At 34.3% G+C, this 25,603-nt stretch overlaps 1 protein-coding gene and 1 long non-coding RNA gene across 4 annotated transcripts in view; one reads left to right on the forward strand and one right to left on the reverse strand.

Moving 5' to 3' along the window:
- LOC149798143 (uncharacterized) overlaps positions 1–3,940 on the reverse strand; it is a 50,288-nt gene extending 46,348 nt beyond the window's left edge. For both annotated transcript variants that reach the window (XR_016421965.1, XR_016421964.1), the window contains exon 1: positions 3,679–3,940. The gene's annotated coding sequence lies outside the window, so the exon portion shown is untranslated. The remainder of the gene's footprint in view (positions 1–3,678) is intronic.
- Positions 1–25,603, forward strand: part of LOC149798141 (uncharacterized) — a 230,332-nt gene that overhangs the window by 136,232 nt on the left and 68,497 nt on the right. The window lies entirely within an intron of this gene.

A 25,603-nucleotide genomic window follows, 5' to 3' on the forward strand; every position in this document is an offset into this window, starting at 1 on the left:
ATCTACAATCCCCCAATGATGCCCCACAACATGTAAAACATCTAGCCCTCATTTAAGGTGTATACCTACATTTTTTAAACAAACCAACAAACCCCTAAATATTCTCATAATCCATATAATTTTAGCAGTGGAGTGAAAGAAGAGAGAAAGGACTCTTTGGAAGACGAAGTAACACACACACACACACACACACACACACACACGCACATGACAGGCAGCTCACTTACTTCCTTGTTACAGTCCTAAATAAAATCTTATCAAGCATCTATTTTAATCCTTTACTGAAGACCAATCGAGTCGAGTATTAATAGTTTTGCCTGTCGTAAATTTAGATTCTCAGGACAAAGTCGCTACGTATGTTACCGACAGTATGTTTGCTAAAAACATTAACTATTCAAACCAGCCAGATTGGGTCCTTTTCAGTTAGGGTGGCAAATTTACCAGCCATACTGTTAGCTAACTGTTTTTTCCCCATTTCTGTTGTTGTAAAAATGATCCAATATGAGGCAAATTTTCTTTCATAGCACGATAGCAAATTCTGTAGCATACACTGACCGGCCTTTTACCCCAAAATCAGTTAATTTGTTGGAAACATTGGTTTACAGAACTAACAATTTTTGTTTTCACCTAGAAGCTGTTCAGAGCACCAATTGTAATTTTTCGTTGCATTATTAAAGTACATTTTAGCGTAATGAATGTAAGATTTCTGGTAATGTTGCAGTATTGGATTCAGCCAGAGAGAATTTTGTTTTCTCAGGCCGACAAATGTTACGAGTAGTAACCTTGATTTAGGACTATTGGAATCGTAAAAGACCCCATCCTTTGTATGATAGACAAAACACCGCACCTACATCGCACTTAAAAAGTCAAGTTTTGAACTGGCCGATCAATTTAACACTCACTAATTAATGTTTTGTTTACCGGAATACTTATACATGCCAACCTTGTGTATAAACGAAGTCGTCGTTCAAAATCAGAGAGAACATGGATAGGAGAGGAGAGATTTAGAGGAACTTATAAGAGATTGAGCCTCTTAACAAGATTGAGAATTATATGAGAGAGTTATAGATCAAAATGTTTGAAAAAGAAATTTCGTTACAAAATTTTGATGTACAAGATATCGTAGGCTATAAAGTTTGGAAACATTATTTGAACAAAAGTTCTCATTACATAAGCAGACAACATTTTACATACGAATTTCGGCTTTTAGAAATGAAATCACTTATTTCAAAGTACATATTTTGCCCATCTTAAATTGATAACAGAGAATATTGTGACTTAAATCCCAAATAGTCCTATAAATTCTCTCGCAAGACCAAAGGTATAGAAGTCCGAATGAATTGAAATCTTGAATGTGCTGATGTGCCAATAGCCTGAAACAAAATTTAATTGCTAAGAGTCTTGACGTATCACACTGATATAATCCAAAATGTCTTTTAAAGAATTCACAATCATCACAAAATAATGATCTGGTCCGAAAATATTGAGAATTTTGTTATTCCAGTGAATGATTAAAATAAATAAGCAATCTCAAATGAAAGAGACAACTAAAGACTGGTTCCTCTACAGATGTTATGGTAAGAATGAGTAATTCACATATAAGCAACATTAATATAAAAACCTAAGACAAAATTTTAGAACCAGATAGAGAGTCAAATGTTCATTTCAGAACAGTTTTAGCCAGTGCTGTCCATCCTTTCTGACACCAAGGCCACTGAAAATTTTTTTCTTGAAGCCGATGGCAGCAGCAGAAACTGAAAAGCAACGACTATATAGCTGCTTGAGCTATGGCGGGCCATTTAAAATCAGCCCGCGGGCCGCCGGTTGAACAGCACTGTTCTAAGCTATATATATTTTATACAGATCCTGACTATTCTGTATTCTAAGTGTAATTTTCAATAAGACTATGAACATAGTTCGTTTCTTGAAAATTATAATGTCAGAATAAAGCCAACATGCAATAACACTATATATATATATATATATATATATATATATATATATATATATATATATATATATATATATATATATATATATATATATATATATATATATATATATATATATATATATATATATATATAAACATGCACAGAGTAGACCATCGTTACAACATACCCTTGCTGTTCAGATACCTTTGACAAAACTCAAACCTGTACTCCTCGCAAGAAAGCACTTACTTATCCACTTTTCTTCGAAAATGCATCGTTCTCTCTCTCTCTCTCTCTCTCTCAAGACAATGCTGTTATTTGCAAAGTATCTAGTGATAAGTACAAGTAGTTCCTTTAATCAAATACGTTTTTTTTTCTGCCATTAATCTTGCCTACATTGGTATCTTTATGCCTAAAAAGATATACTTTATAAGTTGGAGCATGTTCTACGATAATTTGTCAAAGTATTTGTTTCAAAATTAGTCGCTGGTAAGGAAACATATCTGTATTCATTGTACGGATGAAGACATTTTTTGGATTCCAGTAAAATGTTGATGGTTCCTCGCGAGGTTTGATTTCCATTTTATCCGTATGTATCGTGTGTTTTACCCAACATTTGGCACCGATTTCTCGAAACATGAGAAATCTGATTAAAATCAATCCACATAGTTACTCTAATATCAAGTTACATTTGCAGTTTCACTTAAATTTCTATTTACTCTTCTGATGTCACTATAGTAAACTCTGGCCTCAGATTTATATTAAGAAAATGGTTTTGTTCTGTCCTTTTCTAATATATCAAATGATTTCAATAACAAGGAAAATGTAAGATGTTTGGAATAGTGAATAAACTTGTACTCATACCAATGTAAAATCTATAGTATCAATGCAAATGCGATACATATAAACAACGTGTCTATATTTGACCTCAAGCTTCTCAAGGCGATCTGAATGGTTTCGCCCACCATTCTGATACTGTTGGAAGAATTTCTAGCTGAATCAGGAACCTTTTCATCTGCTTTAATTACTGCTGAAACATTTGCAGGAGTTTCAAGCCCATGAACCAATAGACCTGACCAACACGCACTATGAAAGCATATACAGTCTATATTGATATCTTGAATGCACATACTGGTAAAAACTGATAATACATAAATAATAGAATCCATCGTCATCAATATCGATCTCTCTTGAGCCATCTCAGACATGAGGATTGTGTCACGTTGATGCTGTTTAGACCTAGATAATGGCGTAAAGCTAAATGGCATAGCTATAATGAAGATGCTAATTTATTTAATTTATTTTTAAAAAATGAAACAAGAAACGAAATATATGAAGTTTAATGTTACAAGCATAAATTAATAATTAATTTCATCAAAGGCTTCCAGTTCGCGCACATATATCAGTGCACGAGTTTTGCATATTTTCATCATGTATGCGAGTTTGGTGACATGTGATCATTTACGAATTCAACAAGGGAGATAAATGAATATTTTCGATTTATTAATTGTGTTACTTTTAATAACTTTTATACGACGATTCATAGCACATTGAGTTTGTAAGGTGCTGTCTTACAATATATTTTGATCTTAGAAAAGAGATTACAGCCAGATTATATAATGACATTATGGTGTATACCCAATTTCAGAGAGAGAGAGAGAGAGAGAGACAGAGAGAGAGAGACAGAGAGAGAGAGACAGAGACAGACAGACAGACAGACAGAGATTTTGTGGAAATAGGTTACCTGTCACGTCATCTTTGTGGAGACCTCGTTGGTTTGACATCTTGCGAAGCTCATTCCATGAAAACGATCAATTGTGTAATCAAATATGAACGTAGCACATAAATACTGGCAAATCGTAACACAAATGTTTCATGAACATATTATCTCAAAATCACTTTAAATTTTTGAGCCTTAATACCACGAAAGAATGTTCAAAGACTGACCAGGTTCCTGCCTGCGTCACTATGCTACTTGTCTATCTCATATTAAGTACTACTTATAAAGAAACAGGGTACATTCAAGTGCAAGCATGGCTTGTTAAATAAAACATATAAGGTGCACTGGTGCGGCCACCTGGTTTACGGAAATGTACATGTTCATTATCTTTGTGAAATGACTGAATGGTTATAAATGTTTATTTATTATACGAACGATAATCAGACTTTGTATGTAAGAAAGGACATGGTACGTGCACGTTATGTAAAATATGGCTTGTAAATAACAATAATAATTATGTCATTAAAATAATATAGTCATTAAAAAAATAATGCTGAAAAGAGGGGAGGAAAAAGGATACCATGTTTACTCAGACACAATGAATTGACGTACTTGTGCTATACTATGGAACTATCTCTCTCTCTCTCTCTCTCTCATGTGAAAATTGAATATAAAATACGTAAAACGAATAAAAGAATGAGCAAGATGTGTAGTACAATACAACGTTGGTGTTGTTGTGAACTTAACGACCTTTCTACAGCACATGATAGAGTATTGAAGAGGGCCAGTATGTCTGGTAGAGAACGACACCCGGCTAACCCCGAGAAGAATCACGGACCCACGGGAAGCTATTGGCATGCCCCCCCCCCCATATCCACGTTGGCTTAACCCGAGACTTTAACACACACGGATAAAGGTGGTCTTTGAAAGCGATCGCCTTAGAACAGTGAGCCATCATGGGCCCCAAAATATAAATTAAGATATAAATTTTAAAATACAAATATAAATTAGTATGGAACTATAGAAACCACAGGAAATAATAACGCCTAACAGTACAAACTAGAAATGGAAACCAACACAATATCCCGTTAACCATACCCCCACCCACGGGGTGCCGTCAGAATCAAAATAAAGAACAAAGGTGTAGTTAGTTTATTTCGAGTGTTTTAGAGTTTAACAAACGAGCCATCTTTTGGCATTTTGTGCGTAATTGTAAGTTTATTTCAGGAAGAACAAAATCAAGCATTTCTTGCGAAAAATTTTAAACTCTTCTTTTTATTACTTTGGGAAGAATCCAGTTTTGGTAAACCATTTATTACAAAGTAATGACAGTTATCTCCTTCAAATACGATTACAAATAGCGATATATCTGTCGTTTTCTTTTTCGGTGTTCTAACTCGTCATTGTCTGCTGTTTCAGATTCATTGATGGAATATAAATAAATTATTTTCAAATGTTTTATATTTTATATATTTATCGGACATTTATTAAACGAATGTTATATTTATCAAAGCTTATTTTTGCGGTATATATGGGTTATCTCTGAGCGGTTTATCGCTAATTATATTGCACTCACAAGGCATGTATTGTCTTTATTCATTACATTAAAACGGCGGTTTTTTTATTATCCAATCTTTATAAATATACAAATGAATACTCTGTCATTTGGTTAAAGTTTACTTCTTCAGCGTTTTGCATGTTCATCAATACCACTCTACGTAATATATGATTGATTACTTCATCTGTTTCATATCCCTACGAGTTAAATCAATGAATATAACCTGACGTTTACAAAGCCTAAATGTCTTATTTTTCCATTAGTATTGTTACGAATTTTACATGAATACAAATATACTAGTTTCATATACAGAATGATATTCTGAGACTATGTTAAGTTCGATGTATTACAAAACAAATGTTCTGTATGATTGATATTATGTACAACGTTCAATGTATTTCACGATGTTCGCCGTCTTTGTTTTGTAGGAAATGTATGTACTGGAGGCACCTCCAGTGTGTCATATCATTGGTTTACATTGTTTCAATGCTGTAAATCACATATATACTAGTTTCATATACAGATGGATATTCTGAGACTATGTTAAGTTCGATGTATTGCAAAACAAATGTTCTGTATGATTGACCACGTTCAATGTATTTCACGATGTCCGCCATCTTTGTTTTGGAGGCAATTTACGTATTGGAGGCACCTCAGATTTCCACTACGCGGTATATGCAATCATTATTGAACACCAATAAACCGTTGCTATAACTAGTTTTTACGTAGAATAAGTTATGCTCAACAAGAAAATAAAACACTTACCTTCACCTGCGAGGATAACGCATTAGGATGGTGCATGTTCTAATTTTCCCGCACCACCAACTTGTTTGGAGGCCAAAGTTTACTGTTTATACGTGTGACACAAAGATTTTAGTGTTTGATCATACGTTTACGATTAAGATTGTAAAAATATAATTAGCATTTAATGTTTGTTCTATATTTTAATAATATAACGATATTTGCCATTTATTAAGTCTTAAATATTTGTTAACAATATGTACTATTTTGGCGGAGTGTTACACTTTGTAGTGCAACCGAAGGTTATAAATACGGGTGCCGCACAAACCAGTCAGCTTCCCTTCAACCGGCATCGGGTTCGTATGCAAAAGTGATAGGGAATGTTATCATTCTCTAAGTAGAAATTAAGCAGAAATAATCGTTTTAGAAAATATACATTCATTTATGCAATATAAAAATTAATAGTAAATTTATGTACTAAGGAAAATCAAAGCCAAAGATAAAGTGTTGAGTACTCTTACGTAGGGATATAGGGCCTCCATAACGTTATTTCAGTATATTTGTATGACTTTATATTTTTATCGTAAAAGAAATGGTCACCCGTTTCACCTGTTAATTCTATTTATTTGAATCCGTTTGTATTGTGATTTTAATGTTACCTATATGAATATTATAAAATTATTAAAGTAAATTATATTTGATCAATATTATTATTTAATACTAATTGTTGAGACTGCTGGTTATAAGTATATGTACGTTCTGTTATACTAATTCATTTATTGACAAGGAAGAGAATACGTGAATTCTATTATATTGAATTGTTTATTGACATGATAAGACTAAAATAAATCCTCTTTTTTTCTCATTCAGATTTTATGTTGTTTATATACTTAAATAAATAATCTCCTCACAGATAAGTAGCTAGTACAAGAAGCCATTATTTCTACAGGGATTTCGTCTGTTATCAGACGACTTACTATGTACTACCAGTACATTATACTATTGCAACCAATTCAAAGTCTCAGTTTGAGGATTGCCGAACCATCGAAACAGGAAGAAATTCTCTAAATATAAGGGAGCTTGCGCTTTGAAATTAACCCCGGGGTGGAGCTCGTTACAGTATAATTAATGTCGTTAAAAGAGTCAAATGTTTCGTTAGTTATTATTTGCAGCTCGAAATATATATTCATTCAATGCTTCTGTGAACGAGTCTATCATCTGTTTTGGGGGCATTTCGTTATTTAAGTTTTACTCACAGTTATTTGTATTTCTCTTCTACTTTGAAGAGGGATTAAGATACGTTGTAATTTCCTTCCTTCAGAGATGGGGATTTTGTTACTAGCAAATTCACTGCCTTTTCCACATTACTGTTTTTAAAAAAATATATTATCCAGTTAGTGCAAAGCCCTTCCCCGGTATAATGCAATATACATTTCTTATATATGCACACTCTTTAAACCTGTATAGTGAATAGGCGTTTCCTTTCAGGAATAGACTTTATTTCACAACAATCATTGATTATATTTATATAGTGAATACTGTATAAGTGCGACTACTACACTGCATTTTATTGAAATGACGTTTTATTTGAGCCCCCAACCATATAATTATTCGAATTTTTCTTTCCGTTTGACCGTTTTGAGTCCTTTTTAGGCTAGAGCTGCTTGGTTTCAGTGTCCATTATGAGTTTCTTTCCTTCTATGATTGCGGGCATTTACAGTTAATATAAATTCACTCAATGTATGGCCAGGGGAAGAAAGGTTTCTGTCTAACTTCTTTGTCATACATTTAGATACGAGACGATTGATACGTTTGTGTAGTTTCGGTTTCTCCGACATACTGAAGGCCGCAAATATTACACGTGATTAGATAAATTACATTCTCTATTTTCTATGTTTAGTTTGGATCATTTTGTTCACTTTTCTACTGACTGTGCTAGGGAATGTTTTTATCTCTATCACATGTTAACATTTTATCACCACAGAGCCGAGAGGTATTTGTATGGTTTTGGCTTGTGATTGGCGTAAGCTCCCACCATGATGTCCCGTTGGTTTCTCAACATTTTATCGCCTAGTTTCTAGCAGAGTTTCTTGTGAACTTTGTTTTCTCTAAGTCTGTTTCTTCTCATTAAAACTACATGGTTTGAGTTATAAACTTCACTCGTAAACCTTTTTTGAATGGTGGAAATTCTTTGATTTTGATATAAAATCATCCAGATGTTCTCTCCAATGCTGACATTTCATTTCAGTGTCGTCTCTATGTACTCATTAGCCTGGTTTAAATCTCACCGACGCCAACAGTTGCCCGTCAAAACGTTATATACAGATGTTAGCATATGAGGAGGCTGTTTCATAATCACTTTTGATCCACTGATTTGGAGCTTACTGTTTTCAGCAATCACCTCCATGTTTTCTCAAAAATGTATTAGCATGTTTGGGGTAAGGTCGAGATGGGTCATCATCGTACCCATTGCGGTTTCATTTATTTGGAGGTATTTTTTTTCTCCGAAATTCTCTGTCGCAGTTGTTTATCTTGATTATTGATCAATCTATTTAAAACTGTGACACCAATAATCATATCGTGTTTAGGACAACAAGGAAAAGCAGTCATGGCCGTATACTAAAATGAACGAATGTGCGATTTCTTGCGAGGACTGTTTCATAGGCCCATACGAACGGCAAAGTTAGTATTAAGGTCACAGTATATATCCTTGTTTAAAGTACGTTTTTCTTTAGTGTCTGTCATTTAATTAGATAGGTTTTAGTAACTAACTTAAAAATAAAATTATAAGGATTAGTGACACAGAATTTACGCTTGTTACAGTAGCTCTTTTTGTAGTTTATTGACCAAGGTATAGTCATTAAGAAATGAATCTTACTACCACTGAGGTACAAGTTACGTTTACAAAGTGTAAGTAATTGACATAGGGTTTAGTAGAGAGTTTAGTGGCTTAAAGTGAGAGTCAATGGTAAGGCGTAATCGTCTAGTGAGGCAGTATATATGTTTATCTTCTGAACAAGAACCCTTCTTCACGTTTCTCATTTTATTAAAACCTGGACGAGTTGTCATGGGAGATGATAGAGGTTAAGGGGTAATGGTCAATGGTCAAGTTTCCAGAACCGGTTAATATTTACTTCTCACTCTTTTCATTTTGGTCCAAGCCTCAAATGGTGTCATTACGATAGTACAGAGCAAAGAAACAAAGCTCAAATTCGATCAAATAGCTTTGCGAACTATGTGACTAAATTGTTTTGCATAAACGTCCATAATTTTTTCTTCAAAGTTACAATCAATTATCATTGATTTTTGTTAAGGGTGACAAGGAAACTTTCCAAATCTTTTTAATAAATTGAATAGCATGAGACAACGCTTGTATACTGTATGGTACGTTAGCTATTATCTCATCTTGAATGACATATGACAACTCGCGAATACTATATGGTATGGAAGATATTATCTTCTCTTGGATGGCATGAGACAACTATTGAATACTGTTTGGGGGTGGGTGGGTAAATATGATCTCATCATCTTGAATAGCATGAGACAACTCGTGAATACTATATGGTAGGGTAGATATTAATAACATGAGACAACTCGTGAATACTATATGGTAGGGTAGATATTAATAACATGAGACAACTCGTGAATACTATATGGTAGGGTAGATATTAATAACATGAGACAACTCGTGAATACTCTATGGTAGGGTAGATATTTTCTCATCTTGAATGGCGTGAGACAATTCATGAATACTATCAGGGAACGTGTGTTATATTTCATATTTTGCTTATTTATCGAAAGATCGATAATTGTGTTTTACATAATTTTGTATTATTTATCGAATGAGCAAATGATCTCATTCCTGTTCAGAATGGTCTCTGCCGCACCTGTGTAATCTATAACAATGGTTCATATTGTAATTTCTACATGAAGGTTCGGCCTACATTAGAAGGAAGTAAACTTGAGTAAAACTTTAATGGTACTCGTATTGTTTCTATTTTGATTTTTCACCGCTTAGAAAGTTCTTAAAGCATGTCTGATACCTGAGTTGAGACGGTTTGGATATTACATTTAAACCAGACGCCTTAAACTTTATAGCTCGTCAAATTTGCATTGTCCTTTGTGTATTAACATTTGCAGGTTGATGAATTACATTCGCGTCTCAAAATATTTGAAATAGCATTTGATGACCATCAATGCATAGCAATTCAATGGAATATTATTTAAAACAAATGAGATCGATTGATATAGTTTTAATAGTATTTATTTATGTTTTTGATGTAAGATGTAACTAATACGTGACAATTTGTATCTTTTATTAAATGCATTTCCATTTAGAGCATTTTCTGAATTCGTTCATGAAAAGCATACATGTGTGTTGATTTATAATTACTATACAGTCTAAGACATGAATCAACATCCAAATTAAGACGCAAGCATATTAATAGCCATTGAACTGACAATGAAGATTTGATAACGAGTATATGTGATTTGGATTGTTAACGTAGCTTTAACAATTTTTCAGTCATACCGCTACTAAGTTGGCATTGTGACAGTTTATAGTGATATCTAGCACTAGGGCGTCATGCCGCAGATATGTAGCATCGTGTCCCACCCAATCACATTATACTGACATCAGGAATCCCTTTGAAAATCTTGAACTTATTTATAGTTTCCTACATTGAAGGTCCCTTTCTCAATTACGTTTTGAATCAAAATTGTTCCACCACGTAGTGATCTGAGTAACATTTTCTAAAGCTACGCTTAAAATCAAAATCACACACACACACACACACACACACACACACACACACACACACACTTAAGGGCAGGAAGTGAAAATAAGAAGGTGGAGAATATGAAAAAGGAATGAAGTTGGCTGCAGTGAAAGCCACGTCCAAAGGATCCAAAATGTACAAGAGGAAAATACATACGCCGGGTAAATAAAAACACCCTCTTTTACATAAAGAGGGATAGCAAATGAATGGTAATATTTTATAAGACAGGGGTATTTATACATATTGCGATAAGAAAAGCATCCTGGATGATGATCAAGAAGCTTATATCAAAGTATCCGACCACCATATTAATAGTCTGGATGAGCAAAAAACATTACATATTAAATACCGACTGCAGATAACTTCCATGGTTTCTCTTCATAATCGGTATCCCCTCCCCCAATTTTTTTGACATGTTAGGTATGTTTCGTATTGCAATCGTGTGCTTGATATTTATGGTCCCAATAAAGCAAAGCCCGTACATTTATTGAGACAGTTAAGACTTAATATATAACCAAGCTGTCTCGATTGTTACCACTCGAGAAGTTTACTGTTGTCTTCACGTGTACTAGTATAATAAATTACGTTCTCTGTGAGATGTATTAAATTTTATGATCATGCCTCCAGAAAGTTTGAATGATGCTTGAGAATGAAAAATAGTCTATTGATGTGTTACTTTTTGCTTGTTTTTTTATTATTTAAAATACAAATATTAGTCTTGTGCGTCTCAAAGTTATGCATTTAATTGATGTATTTGATTGTGTACAGGATTACACATTGATCGAACGAGTCAGAATTTTCGATTCTGACACAAACACCTGTGCAATTTTTAAGATAAAGCAATTTTTTCAAGTTAATATTGTCTTGAGTAAAAAGTATATATTTTTTACTGTAAATCTTTATTTTTCTTTGTTAACATATAAATACAAGCCAAATTGTTTATTAAGCTAAACTTTTATTGAATGCGACAACTATACTTTCACAAAATTCCGTGTAATCCACTCCTAAAGTGCACACGAGTTTTTTAGTTATCTTCAAAGCATTACAACCAACGTTCATCCTTGCATGAGGCTCGGATGGCCCAATGCTCTAAAGTGTGATCGCCTTAACCGATTACTGCCATCTCACATCTATCCTGTAGCGTATACCTGATTTAATTTATATTTATTTTAATTTTATTGTTTGTTTGTGAGCTTGAAATTTTTTATTTTCTTACAAGCTATTATAATATAATCTTGTTTACGTGATTTGAAAATTTTCCGCTGAAAATAGTTTGGCCTTGATTGTTCATTTGTAAATACTTAAAGCTGACCTAGTTCCCGACCTTATTTCAAAATTAATAACAGCCACGTGAATAAGATTTTCCTTCAATTTATTTCTATTGTGGGAATAAAAAGGGTGAGATCGAGGCTGTATTGAATACGTGACCCTCGACTTGTAAATATATTTTTGTGAAGTAAGCATTTTTTAAATAAATATTTATTTCTTAGAGTAAAATGATTGGTTTTTGTCAGGGCCATGCTGAGAGTACGTGATGTAAACAAGATCACGTGACCATCATACGAGTATCTATTTAGCGTCTCAAAATTACTGTATAATCATTGCTTTTGAGAAATAATCTCAGTCTGGGCTTAAAACAATTGTCCCAGTCGTTTTCTTCTGTTGTAGCGAGGTTTCGAATTATATGGTAATTTTTCTTCAGATTATTTGGATTCTAAAAGATTATTTCGTTTCTCTGGAAATATTTTGAGTGCTTATACAGAATTCCTGAACAAAGACATTTCTTAAAATTGTTATTTGGATTTCCAACACTGGAGTGTAATTTCTTGTGTTTCTACAATGACCTGTAGACAACAGCACTATACAGGATACAGCATACGTCGTCATCGTCAATCTTGGATTCTTATTCGAGCCTAAACACGTAACATAAGAATCCACATGGGTTCCAGTCCCTGGTTCGGCCAATGTGGGCATGTGAGAAATCTGTCATTACCTTCCAGTGGGTCGATGGTTCTTACAGTGTTTTCCCGGGTTCTTCATTTAACAATTATACTGGTGGCCATGTATAGCCTATCTTGCACTGAGAAATGGCGTTAAACCCAAAACAACAGCTTCCTTGCTTACACATTGATCGGAACATGTAAGTCACGGGAGAGTGAAAATTATCAAGTGGAACTAAGCAAATGTTATAATGACATACCGTCATTATCCGGTCTATCTAAAGTATTACGATCAATGTAAGCAGAGCAACAGACATGGAAATATGTGTTTTCTCAAAGGTTTATTACGTTTAGACAATTGTTTGAACGAGCATAGATATTAGTCAATCATGTTGAACTAGTGGAGATTTCTCTAAATTTAGTTGTGGTTTATTTAGTCATATTTTTAACTAGGAAATGGGTGCATATTTCATGAACCAAGCATTTAGTAGATATTGGACATAATGAAGGATACAGCACTCCCTTTATTGATTCCACCATCATTTAGAGAAGGCGATTGTTATGATACGTTATGATAAGTACATTGTGACTGGCTATGTTTATATATATGTCGACCTCGGGAAAAAATATTCTAGCGGATGTTTCTGGTTTTTTTCAAGCATCACATCGTCGAACACTACAAGATTTTCGGATCAAAGCTTTCTATGTTAGCAGCTTCATCAAATAGAAACCAACTGACGATTTGCTGTGTGATGCAATCGTCAAAAGAACCGCAACGAAATAAAATATTGTTTTTTGTTATCATGGACGAGATTTCTGGACTTGCTTCGGGCAGCAAACGTTGCCCTTGATATGGTCGGAATCACAACAATGGCAAGTACTATAGGCACACCAATCAGAATTGATGTTGAAGCGATGTCTATGGTAACTGTTGTGGCAGGGCTGTCAAAATAATTTGATTACATCTACATTCACAATTACGAGTTTATTCAGAAAGCAGCACAAAGCAGTCTCAATAAAATTAGCGTGCTGTTCTCCGTGCCAATGGACGGTGAAAGATTACGATGGAGCGGTTTTAGACCGTTTTGGTGGAATGGAAACATTTTTTGAGGACTTATCAATATGTTTCAAATCTGGCATAATCAAAAAGAAGAATGTATTAAGCGCGCTATTAAAGAATATCGTTTGTACTTGTTTAGTATGACTGCGAAGGACATTCCTAGATACTGCTGCAGAATATTACAAGATGTTATTTACAGAGTCGTTTTAGATTAGATTAGAAAAGTGTGCGAAAAGGACAACAAATTGGATGTCAGAAATTAATATTAGGAAATCATTTGTCTGTTGTGTAGTCGTATTGTGAAAAATTCAAATTTTAAAATAGCACTAAAATACTTGCTTCTATAATTTTTAAAAGGTAACCACTGTAAATTTACGAATAATTGAGAGGATTAATATTCTGTTAATGTAATTAATTGAATAATGGGGCATTTAACTAATGATAGTATTTTATAAAGAAGGAAATGCTGAATAGCACATGCATCATTTAAGGTTATGCTCTGTCGCTTGATTGCGACTTTTCCGTCGAGCAATTAACACTTTAATTCGATATAATTTATTGCCAAGAGAAATTTTCTTACAAAGATGAAATAGTATACCGTCCAAATACGTACTGCCTAGCAATGTTGTTTGAATCATCCAGTACGTCAACTTTTTCGTATAGGTTTCACGTCAGACACTTGAGTTAGTTTATAGCAATATTTCGCTGCGAAGGGAGTTGTCTCCCTTTGTATTATAGCGAAATTTGTTTGTCTGTGATCTGTAACGTTTGGAACTTTTAGGTATATCCTTAATATACGTACCGAGAAAAAGCTGCAAGAATGTCCCGGTTCCATTCAAACTACAATTTTTTTTCTCACAATTTGACGAAGCTTTATGAATATTTGGTTTTAATATTGAGGGAGAGGGTATAGAAGTTAAAATGCCATTTTTTTATTTGTTCAAAACGTTTTTTGCAGGACTCTAAAATTAAGTTGTGATGTTTAACGATATTGCACACCTTCATATTGCACTCACGTGCACGACACGTGTGCTCAATAGCATATTAGGAACTGTTTTGCAAACAAACCATGTACACTCACATAGTAGACGTTTTACGTTTTGGTTGATTAATTTGGTTTAGAACGAACTAAAGCACATGTTTCGTGGGACTGCCAAATACCAGCTGTTTTGCAATATTCGGCGTTAACTCTTTTGATACAATGTTTCGGACTTAGGCTAGCAATAGAAGCCATACAGGTCATAAAATTGATGGATCCCTACAAATAATATGTAAGTGACAAGGCATAAATGTGGCTTATTTAACTTGCAAAACGAATGGCAAAAACATACTTACAGTTTTACAACCTTAATTTCTTCGAAATATTATTTCTTCGAATTACATGAGCGATGTCATGGGTTCTAAAGCTTGATTACACATTTCGAAATTGTAATGTAATTTTGACTACATTCCAAGTTCAATAACATTTTCCTTACTGCACTCAAAATGAAATGAACACTATATTACATAGCGTAGTTTTGATAATTACAATTGAAAGACTTCATATTTTCCTACATTATGATTCCAAACATTCAATAACAGAACAGAAACACACTTGCTGCTGAAATCAGATGTACTTCTTGCAGAATTTGCACAGATAAGTTCAGTCTATAATCACAAAATTTAGTAGAATTGACAAAAATACCAAAATCTATTCATTCCAGACCAAATAGAAAAGTTGTCGCAATGCGCATTCATTCACACTATGACCCTAAATTTCAATTTTAAGTAGCCCAAAACGCCAGTTTCTTTTGAAAGTGATGTCTAGTGCGGGACTAAGTTCAAATTTATCTGGGCTGCGTTATGTATGCATTAGTAATGTTGTTGTTGTATAATGATAAATCAGCGCTTGCGTTTTTAGTTTTGAATACTGCATACATTCAGTTACTTTGTTTCTTGTAGTGTATTTTCGTTTATATAATTAAGCCTTTGGTAGAAAAGGAAAATGTGCATATAACAAAAAGGTTACTGCATTTGTATGGGAAAATACGAACTCGGATGAATATACTGCACTCCCACGCTGCAGTATGTAAAGGAATCAGTGTCCTAACACTACTGAACATAATGGTTTTCATTGTACTAACGTTACTGTCTGAATGGTTTTCAGTGTACTAACGTTACTGTGCTTAATGGATTTCAGTGTACTAACGCTGCTGTACGTAATGGTTTTCAGTATGCTAACGATGCTGTACACAATATTTTCAGTGTACTAACAATGCTGTACGTGAAGGATCTCAGTGTATGAACGCTGCTGTACGTAAGATAATTCAGTGTACTACAGCTGCTGTACGTAACATAATTCACTGTACTACCGTTGATGTAAGTAATGTGTTTCAGAGCAAGTAGATGAGATCCCTTTACCGAATGTATTTTCATTTTTCACAAGTAAGATACATTCCTTATATCCAATTCATTTTTCTGCCATGATGAATTAATTTAATTATAAATTGTAAATATTGATTCAAACCAGTTTTAAATGATAAATTATAATTTCGTTGGCAAATATCAATTGCTGGTTGTGAAATCTGCTAGAAAGTAACTTTGAATTTACAAGTTCTGCGGTGTAAGATTTGAATGTACGCCTTCTGCCGTATAAGACGTTAACCGTTTTTTTTTTGCCGTGTAAGATCTGAACTTACGTGTTATGATGTGTAAGATTTCAGGTTGCGTGTTCTGCCGTGTGGTGCTCTGCCGTTTAAGATTTGAATTTATCTGTTCTGGACTTTGTGTTGTGCAGTGTAGGATTTGAATTATAATGTTATTCTGTGTAAGATTTAAACTAACGTTGAGTTTACAAAATGCTCAATTTAACCTACGTCGTTCTTCCTGATTAACTATCAAATGTCAGTCTTTTTCAACAGTTTGCTTTTACCTTATAATGAGCAATAATCGTCCCGAACATAGAAATGATGGGATTCATTGTTTGAAATATAGAATAGGAGTGTTTAATTGGTCAATGTCAAGTTTAACGTTCTAAATAAATTCATTTATGGATGTAAATTTCATGTGTATTCACGTAGACTGTGACGTAATGTGGGAACTGACCTTTAGTAGCGTTTGTCTATGACTATATGGCCTTGTGTACCTCGATCAGCTTATGAATTACATGAGACTATGACGGATGTAATTATTCTCTAGTCGGCAAGTTTCCTCCGCGCGTAAAATCTCAGTGCCATTATACCTGTATATTTGAGATTTATAATCACTTGCTTTCTGATGGTTGTTTAGAGGGCGGCATCAAAGTGATGTGGAACCGTCAGCATTTGTCGGACTGGGCACGATATATCTTCATGACAGGAATGATAGTATGATTTTGCATGGGATAGATATTTATAGGTTACTGCATTTGTACGGGAATATATGAACGAGTTTTCGAATGGAAATACTGCATGACCTTGGGAGTGCAGTATATACATCCGACAAAACGAGATATATGGGATTGAAGAAGCTAGGAAGAAGCGTGTTGACATCTGCAAATGTGTTTCTGTTTCTGTCATTGAATGTTTGAAACCATAATGTGGGGAAAATATAAAGTCTTTCAATTGCAATTATCAAAAAGACGCTATGGAATTTAATGCTTATTTCATTTTGAGCGCAGTAAGGAGGATGTAATTGCGCTTGTCATCAAAATTACAATACAATTTATAAATGTGTAATCAAGATTGAGAACCTCATGACATGGCTCATGTAATTCGGATTTTCAGAACTAAGAAAGTACATTTTGAGGAAATTCAGGATTTTCCCCACACAAAACGCGTATACGTTTCCATTCAGGTTGTATCAGAAAAATAAATTCAAATATAAAACAGACGAATAATCTCATCTCATATTTCTTCCTTTCTTTCATCCGTTCTTTCCTGTTCTTCTTCAACTTTCGTTATGTCATTCCTCTTTCTTTCTCCTCTCATCGCCCTTCCATCCCGGTCAGCAAAGTTTCCCTTTCTTCCATCTTTTGTCAGTCATTCAGTCATTGATGTATTCTCTTCTTCTTGTGTTTTATTTCTTATTCATTCATTCATTCGTTCAGACATATGTTCTTTCTTTCTTCCATCCTTTATTCCCATCTTTCCACGTCATTACATCATATCGTGTGTCATTATATCATCGTGACATTTTATCATTAACAAAATTGAAAATAGACATTTAAAAAACAAACATTTTTCAACAGAAGCATATACTTCAAAGTTGATCGTTTCTGAAAAAATACCCATAGCTCAATAAATCACTCCAGCTTCTTGCTTCAAGTTTAAAATCTAAATGCAATTTTAAATGACAACTAACAGACACTAAGCGTTTCCATGCGCCACATTCCTTGCTCGCTGCGAAAAATAAATATCATGTAAATATTGATTACAAATTGGCCGACAATTAATTTGTTCTTCCATGAACTACATTTCTCAGGAATTTAGTAGTTTTCCCTCCGCATATAACTAACGTTTTTAACGCAAACAAAAATAGTTTCTCTGCCTTCTTCACTTCACTTCATGTCGAATACATTCTTTATTTATCCAATACCTTCATCCTCATTCATTACAATTTATGCAAACATTTCGTAATATTTGCTAATATAGTTTTTTTTTGCAACTTAGTTTGAAATTATATTTATATTATTTCTTTTGTGCCGAATTTTAATCAAACTGCAGCTAAATTCCAATTATCAGTATCACGTCAAGGACTAAAACCTACTAGCCACATGATTACGTACAGACGTAACTATTTAATGACGTCACGCGAAGCCGTCTCGTAGAAACCATACTATCGTCACATAGTATCACAGTGTAGTCATGTTTAAATGACCGGGTATCGAAAAATGAAGATAACACGATTTCAAACTCCATCACATCTGCAGTACTGCCTGCTATATAATGTATGCTGGTTTTTACAGGGACCTGTAAAAAAGGGAATTGAAGTAAGTTTTAATATCTAGCATTTCGACAAAGGTAAAGTAACATGGGGGTTAGAGAACAAGATGTGGAATAGATCACTGATATTGCGTCCTGCGCAAAAAGACAAAACTTGGCTCAAGACGGTTAAGGCGATATGTGGGTATTTGCAACTTTCGGGTAATGCAGAGCACGTTACACGTAATCTAGCAGTAACTATAAGATATATATACCTTTTATCCCTCTTATGGCAAAAATACGAAAAACCTTTCTTTATTTCCTTCTTTTAGTCTTATTTTGCTCCCGCCGCCCATGCACACACACCAAATTTAAACACAAATGAACAGATTTCCATGAAATTTCACGTCTCCTTTTGAAATAAAATTTGAAATTTGAATTATAATTTGTTCCTTTACAGAAACATATATCTGCCTTAAAGAATTTGTCTCATAAAACAAAATGTATAGCATGAAAATTAAAGTTTTCCCCGAAAGTTTCAGCCACCGTAATGCGTTCCCAAATGTACCAGCCATCATGCTAATTCTATAATTGTTAATATTGTGATACAATATAGATTGTTTAATGCATAATCCAAAATAAAAGCTTCATTATTTCATGATGAGTAAAGACGTTATAAAAATATCAATCACAGCAGCTAGGCACATAAATGTACAACATTTGAATGTTCTTTATGGTGGCGCACTACGCTTTCGTAATTTGCATAGGGTTAGATCTTTAAAGACGTCAATTACATTTTTTTTTTACCTTTTAATATATTTTGCATTTAATTCATTGCACTTTCAGAAGCTGGTTTTCCCTATTCTGGAAACAATTCGTTTTCCCTATTTTAATAAATGCAAAAGATATTGTATTTAGATTAATTCAGGGGACGTGGGTCAGTTGCCTGCTTAGATCATGTATATTTTCCACAAGTACAAACTGTACAGAAATTTCAGCCACAGTACATGAAAATAGTTTAGAGGTATGCCAAAATTCTCTCTAATGTTGCCAATGAAAACAACTTCACTTTACACCTGCCAGAAGTACGTAATATATGTAGTGCTCCCCTTTGTTTGCATTGGAATGCCTTAAGACTAGTTTTTAAACGTGCATAATACTGTCTGTAAGCAACAAAACATGCTTTCAACTCAAATGTGAAATTGGACGTTCAAAAAACAGATCACCATACAGAATCGAATGCCACAAATCATATTACTAGCAGATGTAAATGTAAATGATACATTTGAATATCTGCACTATGTCCTTAAAAGGGCATTTCAGGCTATATCTGTAGGAAATAATCCAGATGTCTCTTTCCTAAAAGAATCATCTGTAGAAACCAGATGTCTGAAAGAACTTTGTGGAGACGGAAGCGCTTTTACGGGATTGGATGACCAAAGCCTATTGATTAGGCTTACGGAGAAAGATGACAACGATTATTTGGATCTAGATCTAAAAGTTCCACGATCTCAGGTCTCTTTTGGATCTGACTGGCAAAAGATTAATAACGTTCAGCATGTCGATGGTGAGGAAATGGGCTACATATCTTCAAAGGAGTTACTACCTAGAATTATCGTATCATCAACATCTTTGGTCCCCGCAACCGTTGTAAAATATACAACAACCATAGTAATACCACCCATCACAGTTACAACAGCATCGTGTATGGCTCATTCAGAAAATTTAGCGAACCGTTCATCTAGGACGAAAGCAGCTACCACACCAACCAATACCTCAGTGCCAACGACATTGATAGCATCGCCAAAAACAATGGTGTCAGCAATGCAAACGACCACAAGCATGATGCCCACAACATCAATGACACGAGATATCACTGTGGCACCACCTTCTTATGTGGTGTCCACAATTATGTCCAGAACAACTAGCAGGCCACCGACTTTCATGCAAGACGTAACTATTGGTCGTGGTGGCCAAGACAAGGCGAAGAAGATGGACAAGCTCAGAGTGAACACTTATATCTGGACCAATGCTGTTGACTTCAATCGTAAGGTAATATGAACTGAAAGAACTTCACATTGATACAAAGACCAAGGTCCCAGTATGCTACTTTATTGCATAATTGTAAAGTTTATACATTTTAAATTAAAAATTAAATATTTTGTCATGTTACGTGTTCTAAACAATCATCGCAAGTACTATTCACGGCCGAATTGTTTTCCTTCGTGTGTTGTTTTTACTTTTCATGATCCCAACGCGGCACCTTACATTCTAACTACTTTACCTGTTTCTGATTTACATACAGTCTAAACACATCTCCAATTTTAAAAAGTATATATTTTTCTCATGTTTTACAAATTACAAAATATTCAGAAAAAGCGAAAAGATAGCATTCAAGTTATCGCAAGGAAAGGAAAATATCTTGTTCTGTTATAGGGTCATTTTGGCGTTTCAAACATCCACATCAAAGCCTTCAAGGGTAAATTCAGCGTTCCTGGAATAAAATCCATTTCCACTCTGAACTCGGCCTATCTGGGAGAGTAAGTATATTATACTAATCAAAATATCTTTAATTCTTTCTCGGTCGCTTTCTCGTCTGATTCATCTGGTGTTACATATTCTGGTAACCCACGGCAAGACCGTGTTCTCAGTTTATCGGGCATGCCACGGATGTGCATTATGATGTGCAATATGTATTAATGGCGAAAGACACCGTCTGCAGTCTCAGGTAGAATAGATGTCTATCGCAATGAGACAGACCGTACATTTTCAGATTCAACGAACTTGATTAATAGAAGAAATGCTACAATCTTGATTGTAATGAGAAACCAAGAAAGAAAGAATAGATTTTTGAAATCGATTCTGCGAAGAAATAGAAGAGATTAACATGACGGAAACTGAAAATAGATATGTTTATTGTGCTTTCCTGTAAATAACATATTAATATATTTGCTGAATTTTAAGACAAAATACAATTAATCAACGTTACGAAAGCAAAACCTTTTATTGCCAATGGTCTGCGAATGAAATCCGGAGAAAATACTGAAGTAGAGTAGTACGTTTTCGGTTCGACGAAATTTGGAAACAGTTTGAAAGTAAAAATCACGCCACACTCATTCTAACATAATATGACTATGTTACAGAAGGAAGCGATGCAATATTTCCGGGTAAATTTAGTCTGGACTGCTTGAACTTTTTGCACTTGCAAGTACATTTTCTTTCAGCAGGTGAAATAACGTGAATGTTCCTTCAACAGCAGAAATTTATAAAGAAGCAATGAACTTCCATGCTAAACTGTCCCAAAATCGTCCTTAAATGTTTCTTATGTTTCATACGAACCTTAATTATAGACAATGTCTTCACTTCCCGTAATGCGTTCCAAATTTTTAAAAACACGTGACAAATTGATGGGGAGTTGTCTCGTTCAAATAGTACGAGATAACTCTTGGAGGAGACACAAACATGACCATGCAAGCAGTGAAAAAAATAAGTCTGAAAAAATGATGAATACATTTGTGTTTACCAATTAAATGTCAACAGGGGACAATATGAAGGGAGATAATATCTCCTGACTAGAAAACTACGATTCGACATAATAATTCAGAACAGTAAATAACTATGTATTACTTCTTTCTGAAAGCATCTTCGAAAAAAGTGCATAGTTTAATGGCAGTATTATCTTCTGTCGACATTACCGAGATAAATATCTAAAAATGAGTTAGGTTTTGTAAAATTAGGACATAGTTTAGATATATTACAGAATAGCGAATGTTTTGATACGTTAAACAAATAGATGATGCAATATCTATATTTTAAAAAAAAACAATCGGGGATCTGGAAAGACCCGTAAAAGGGTCATATATGTGATTTTTGTAAAGAAGGAGTGCTGATTAAATACAAATTGGAAATAATGTTTCGGTCATACAATAAATCAGTTAAACGATATTCCCTCGAATGATATATGTGGGTTCATACCCACGGAAGCATACAATGCATTCAATGATATTCTTCCAGTCTACAATTGCAAGACTAATTTTAAAAATAAACGATCTATCAAAACAATTAGAATCATGGTACGTGTTACTTTGATAATAGTTACGTGTGTAACAACCCCCACATTAACGTCTTAAGTCTTTATTTCCAAAATTTGGATTTTTCCCCATTTGTGCTTTCTCTCTCTCTCTCTCTCTCTCTCTCTCTCTCTCTCTCTCTCTCTCTCTCTCTCTCTCTCATTAATGCATTACTGCTTTACTTTTCTTCTTTTTGACGTATAAGGTCTTTCAAATTATCTACATTTATTTTTCAGATTTGCAGGAATCTATCAATTTGGTGTCCAAACACTGAGATGGGTTATTAAGAATGACTGGTCAAAACGATCCTTGAATACATGGCTGGATAAAGATCCAAACAGGTACAGCAGAATCCTTTATTTACATTTATTTAATGTATGTTGATTGTACAAATTCACTTAATTTATTTTGACTATTCTTGGCGAATCGGATGTTTGAGTAGGTAAGTTTTTAGATGGAGGCAGCCAAAAAAGTCAGGGGAAACAGTCACATACCATGGGCATCTGCTGAAGGCTGGTATTGAGCCCTAGACCCCAGATTTAATTTAAATGCAAGGTGTGTAGTTTTCGCTTTATGAAGGTAGATATCCAGAGAGCTTTCATTTCATCCCACACGTTGGCTTCTTCTTTATAGTATCAGATTTTGATACTGGATGATACTACATCTTCACACACACACACACACACACACACACACACACGCACGCACGCACGCACGCACACACACACACACGTGTGTGTGTGTGTGTGTGTGTATGGTTTTATAGAAAAATGCTTGATACCAAGTTTATTTTGATAGAAAAATCGTCGATGAGAATGCAGCCCGTTACATAACAATCCGACTTCTAGAAGCGGTGCAGTATCTTCACAGCAAAGGCTTTTACCATGGCAATATCCATCCTAACAACATTTACATCAACGACAAAGGGCAGACCGTGCTGGTAAGATGTGTGTGTGTGTGTGTGTGTGTGTGTGTGTAAGAGATAGAGAGAGAGAGAGAGAGAGTTTGAACGAGAGGGCGAACGGCAGGAGAACATGTGGTGCAAAGCAAAGTACAGAATACAGGTGGATCATGCAAGTAAAACTTGTGTTTTTGTATATATATATATATATATATATATATATATATATATATATATATATATATATATATATATATATATATATATATATATATATATAATAATAATAATAATAATAATAATAATAATAATAATAATAATTTGTTTCCATTTATGTAGTAGCTTTATCTGGATTATTTGTACTGACTGCCTGAACGAAAAGCGGAAAAGCTAGAAGGCGTAGTATTTTTTAGATTGTTTCAAGAAAACTGTCATAAGCAGTAAGATTTACCGACGGCAATGTAAACGGTATGATGTATTTTCCATATTGAAGGGTGGTCTCCGTGCGGCCATCAAGTACAACGGTATGCGGTGTTTGCGTGCAGATAAAGAGTACGACTTTAAATTCTTCTCTCCAGAACTTGTTACAGGACCTTACATGCACAGATCCAGCGACATTTTCTCCGTGGGAAGTGTGGCATTCTTTGTCATTTCTGGAAGGTAAAACTGTCTTATCTTGTAGCTCATCTTTTAGTTCAATATATCAGTCCTTGCTGATGAAACATCACGTACAGCTGAGACTGTCTTGACTGGATCTTTGCTTGCAGTTCATCCTTACCACATTGCCTACAGCGGACACTGTTTCATCTTACTGAGCACATACCTGCTACACCTGACGCTTTCTCGTCGTCAAAATATGTAAATCTTCATTGAAGACGTAATTTCTACGGCCTGTAATCTTAGGATTATACTGAGACGTTTGCTTATTAAAAATGCTTGCCTATCGAAGTGAACTCGTGCTATGAGCGAGACAAAAGTCAACGTACTTTTTAGATTCGCTGTATAAAAAGATAAATCAAAATTTAGATAGATGCAGAGACGACGGAAGAAAATAGATAAATAAACAACTAAATGATCGTTTAAATTATGACTTTCAACAAACTTGACGCATGTGGTATCTGCCCATGATATGTATGATGACGTGGCGTTTCACTAGATACTACTAACTTAGAGATTATAGTGTTAGTAAACTGCGGCAGGACATGAAAATAACAGTTCTCCTTGGGACGACCAATGCTACACATATGGCCACTATAGTCAGAGAGAGAGAGAGAGAGAGAGAGAGAGAGAGAGAGAGAAAACCAACAACAAACGATGACACTTATTGGAACGAATTACGAAAATAGTGTGACTTCAAAGTAACAAGTGTGATCACTATGTATTTTCATACTGTCACATTGCATAAACCACTTTGTAAGAAAATGAATCAGATAACTCTTTTTAGTCATCTTTATCATCAATATCGTTTGTCTGCCTATGTTATCTGTATTATCATTCACGATTATTATTTTGCAAGGGTTCTTTTGTTAATAATATTTTAAGTACTAAATTTCTTATCAATCGTAAATTCTCACTTTAAAGATTAGTTGTGTATTAAGTGTGTAGATTCATTCATAATTTCCAACATTTTCCTTGTTCTATTTTATTCTTGCTAATCTAATGTATCCATTATGAATCAGCAAAAGAAAAGGTTAAATGAAGATTTGTTTTCGCAGTTCAAATGACAGTACCATGTGAAAGGGGACGACATTTTTACAATATTCGTCTTCTTTACCTTCTCTGCTCTATATAACTCTCAACTTTTTCCACTGATTGCCTACGTTATATGTCTAAATCAGTTTTGTCAACGTTACGAAGGATTTGTGATAATCAGCCTCGTGTACTATGCTTGGAAAAGTGAGCAGTAAGACCTACTAGGAAACCTCGTCATAATGATTATAGGTATGACACAAAATGATCAGTAGGTTGGTACCTATTTTCTGTGACTTTCTTCATTTAGAAACGTTTGAAAGTGAAGCAAA

The sequence above is a fragment of the Sinohyriopsis cumingii genome, chromosome 6 (genome assembly GCF_028554795.1).
Source record: "Sinohyriopsis cumingii isolate HCF-2022 chromosome 6, ASM2855479v2, whole genome shotgun sequence".
In the NCBI taxonomy this organism is placed as follows: Eukaryota; Metazoa; Mollusca; class Bivalvia; order Unionida; family Unionidae; genus Sinohyriopsis; species Sinohyriopsis cumingii.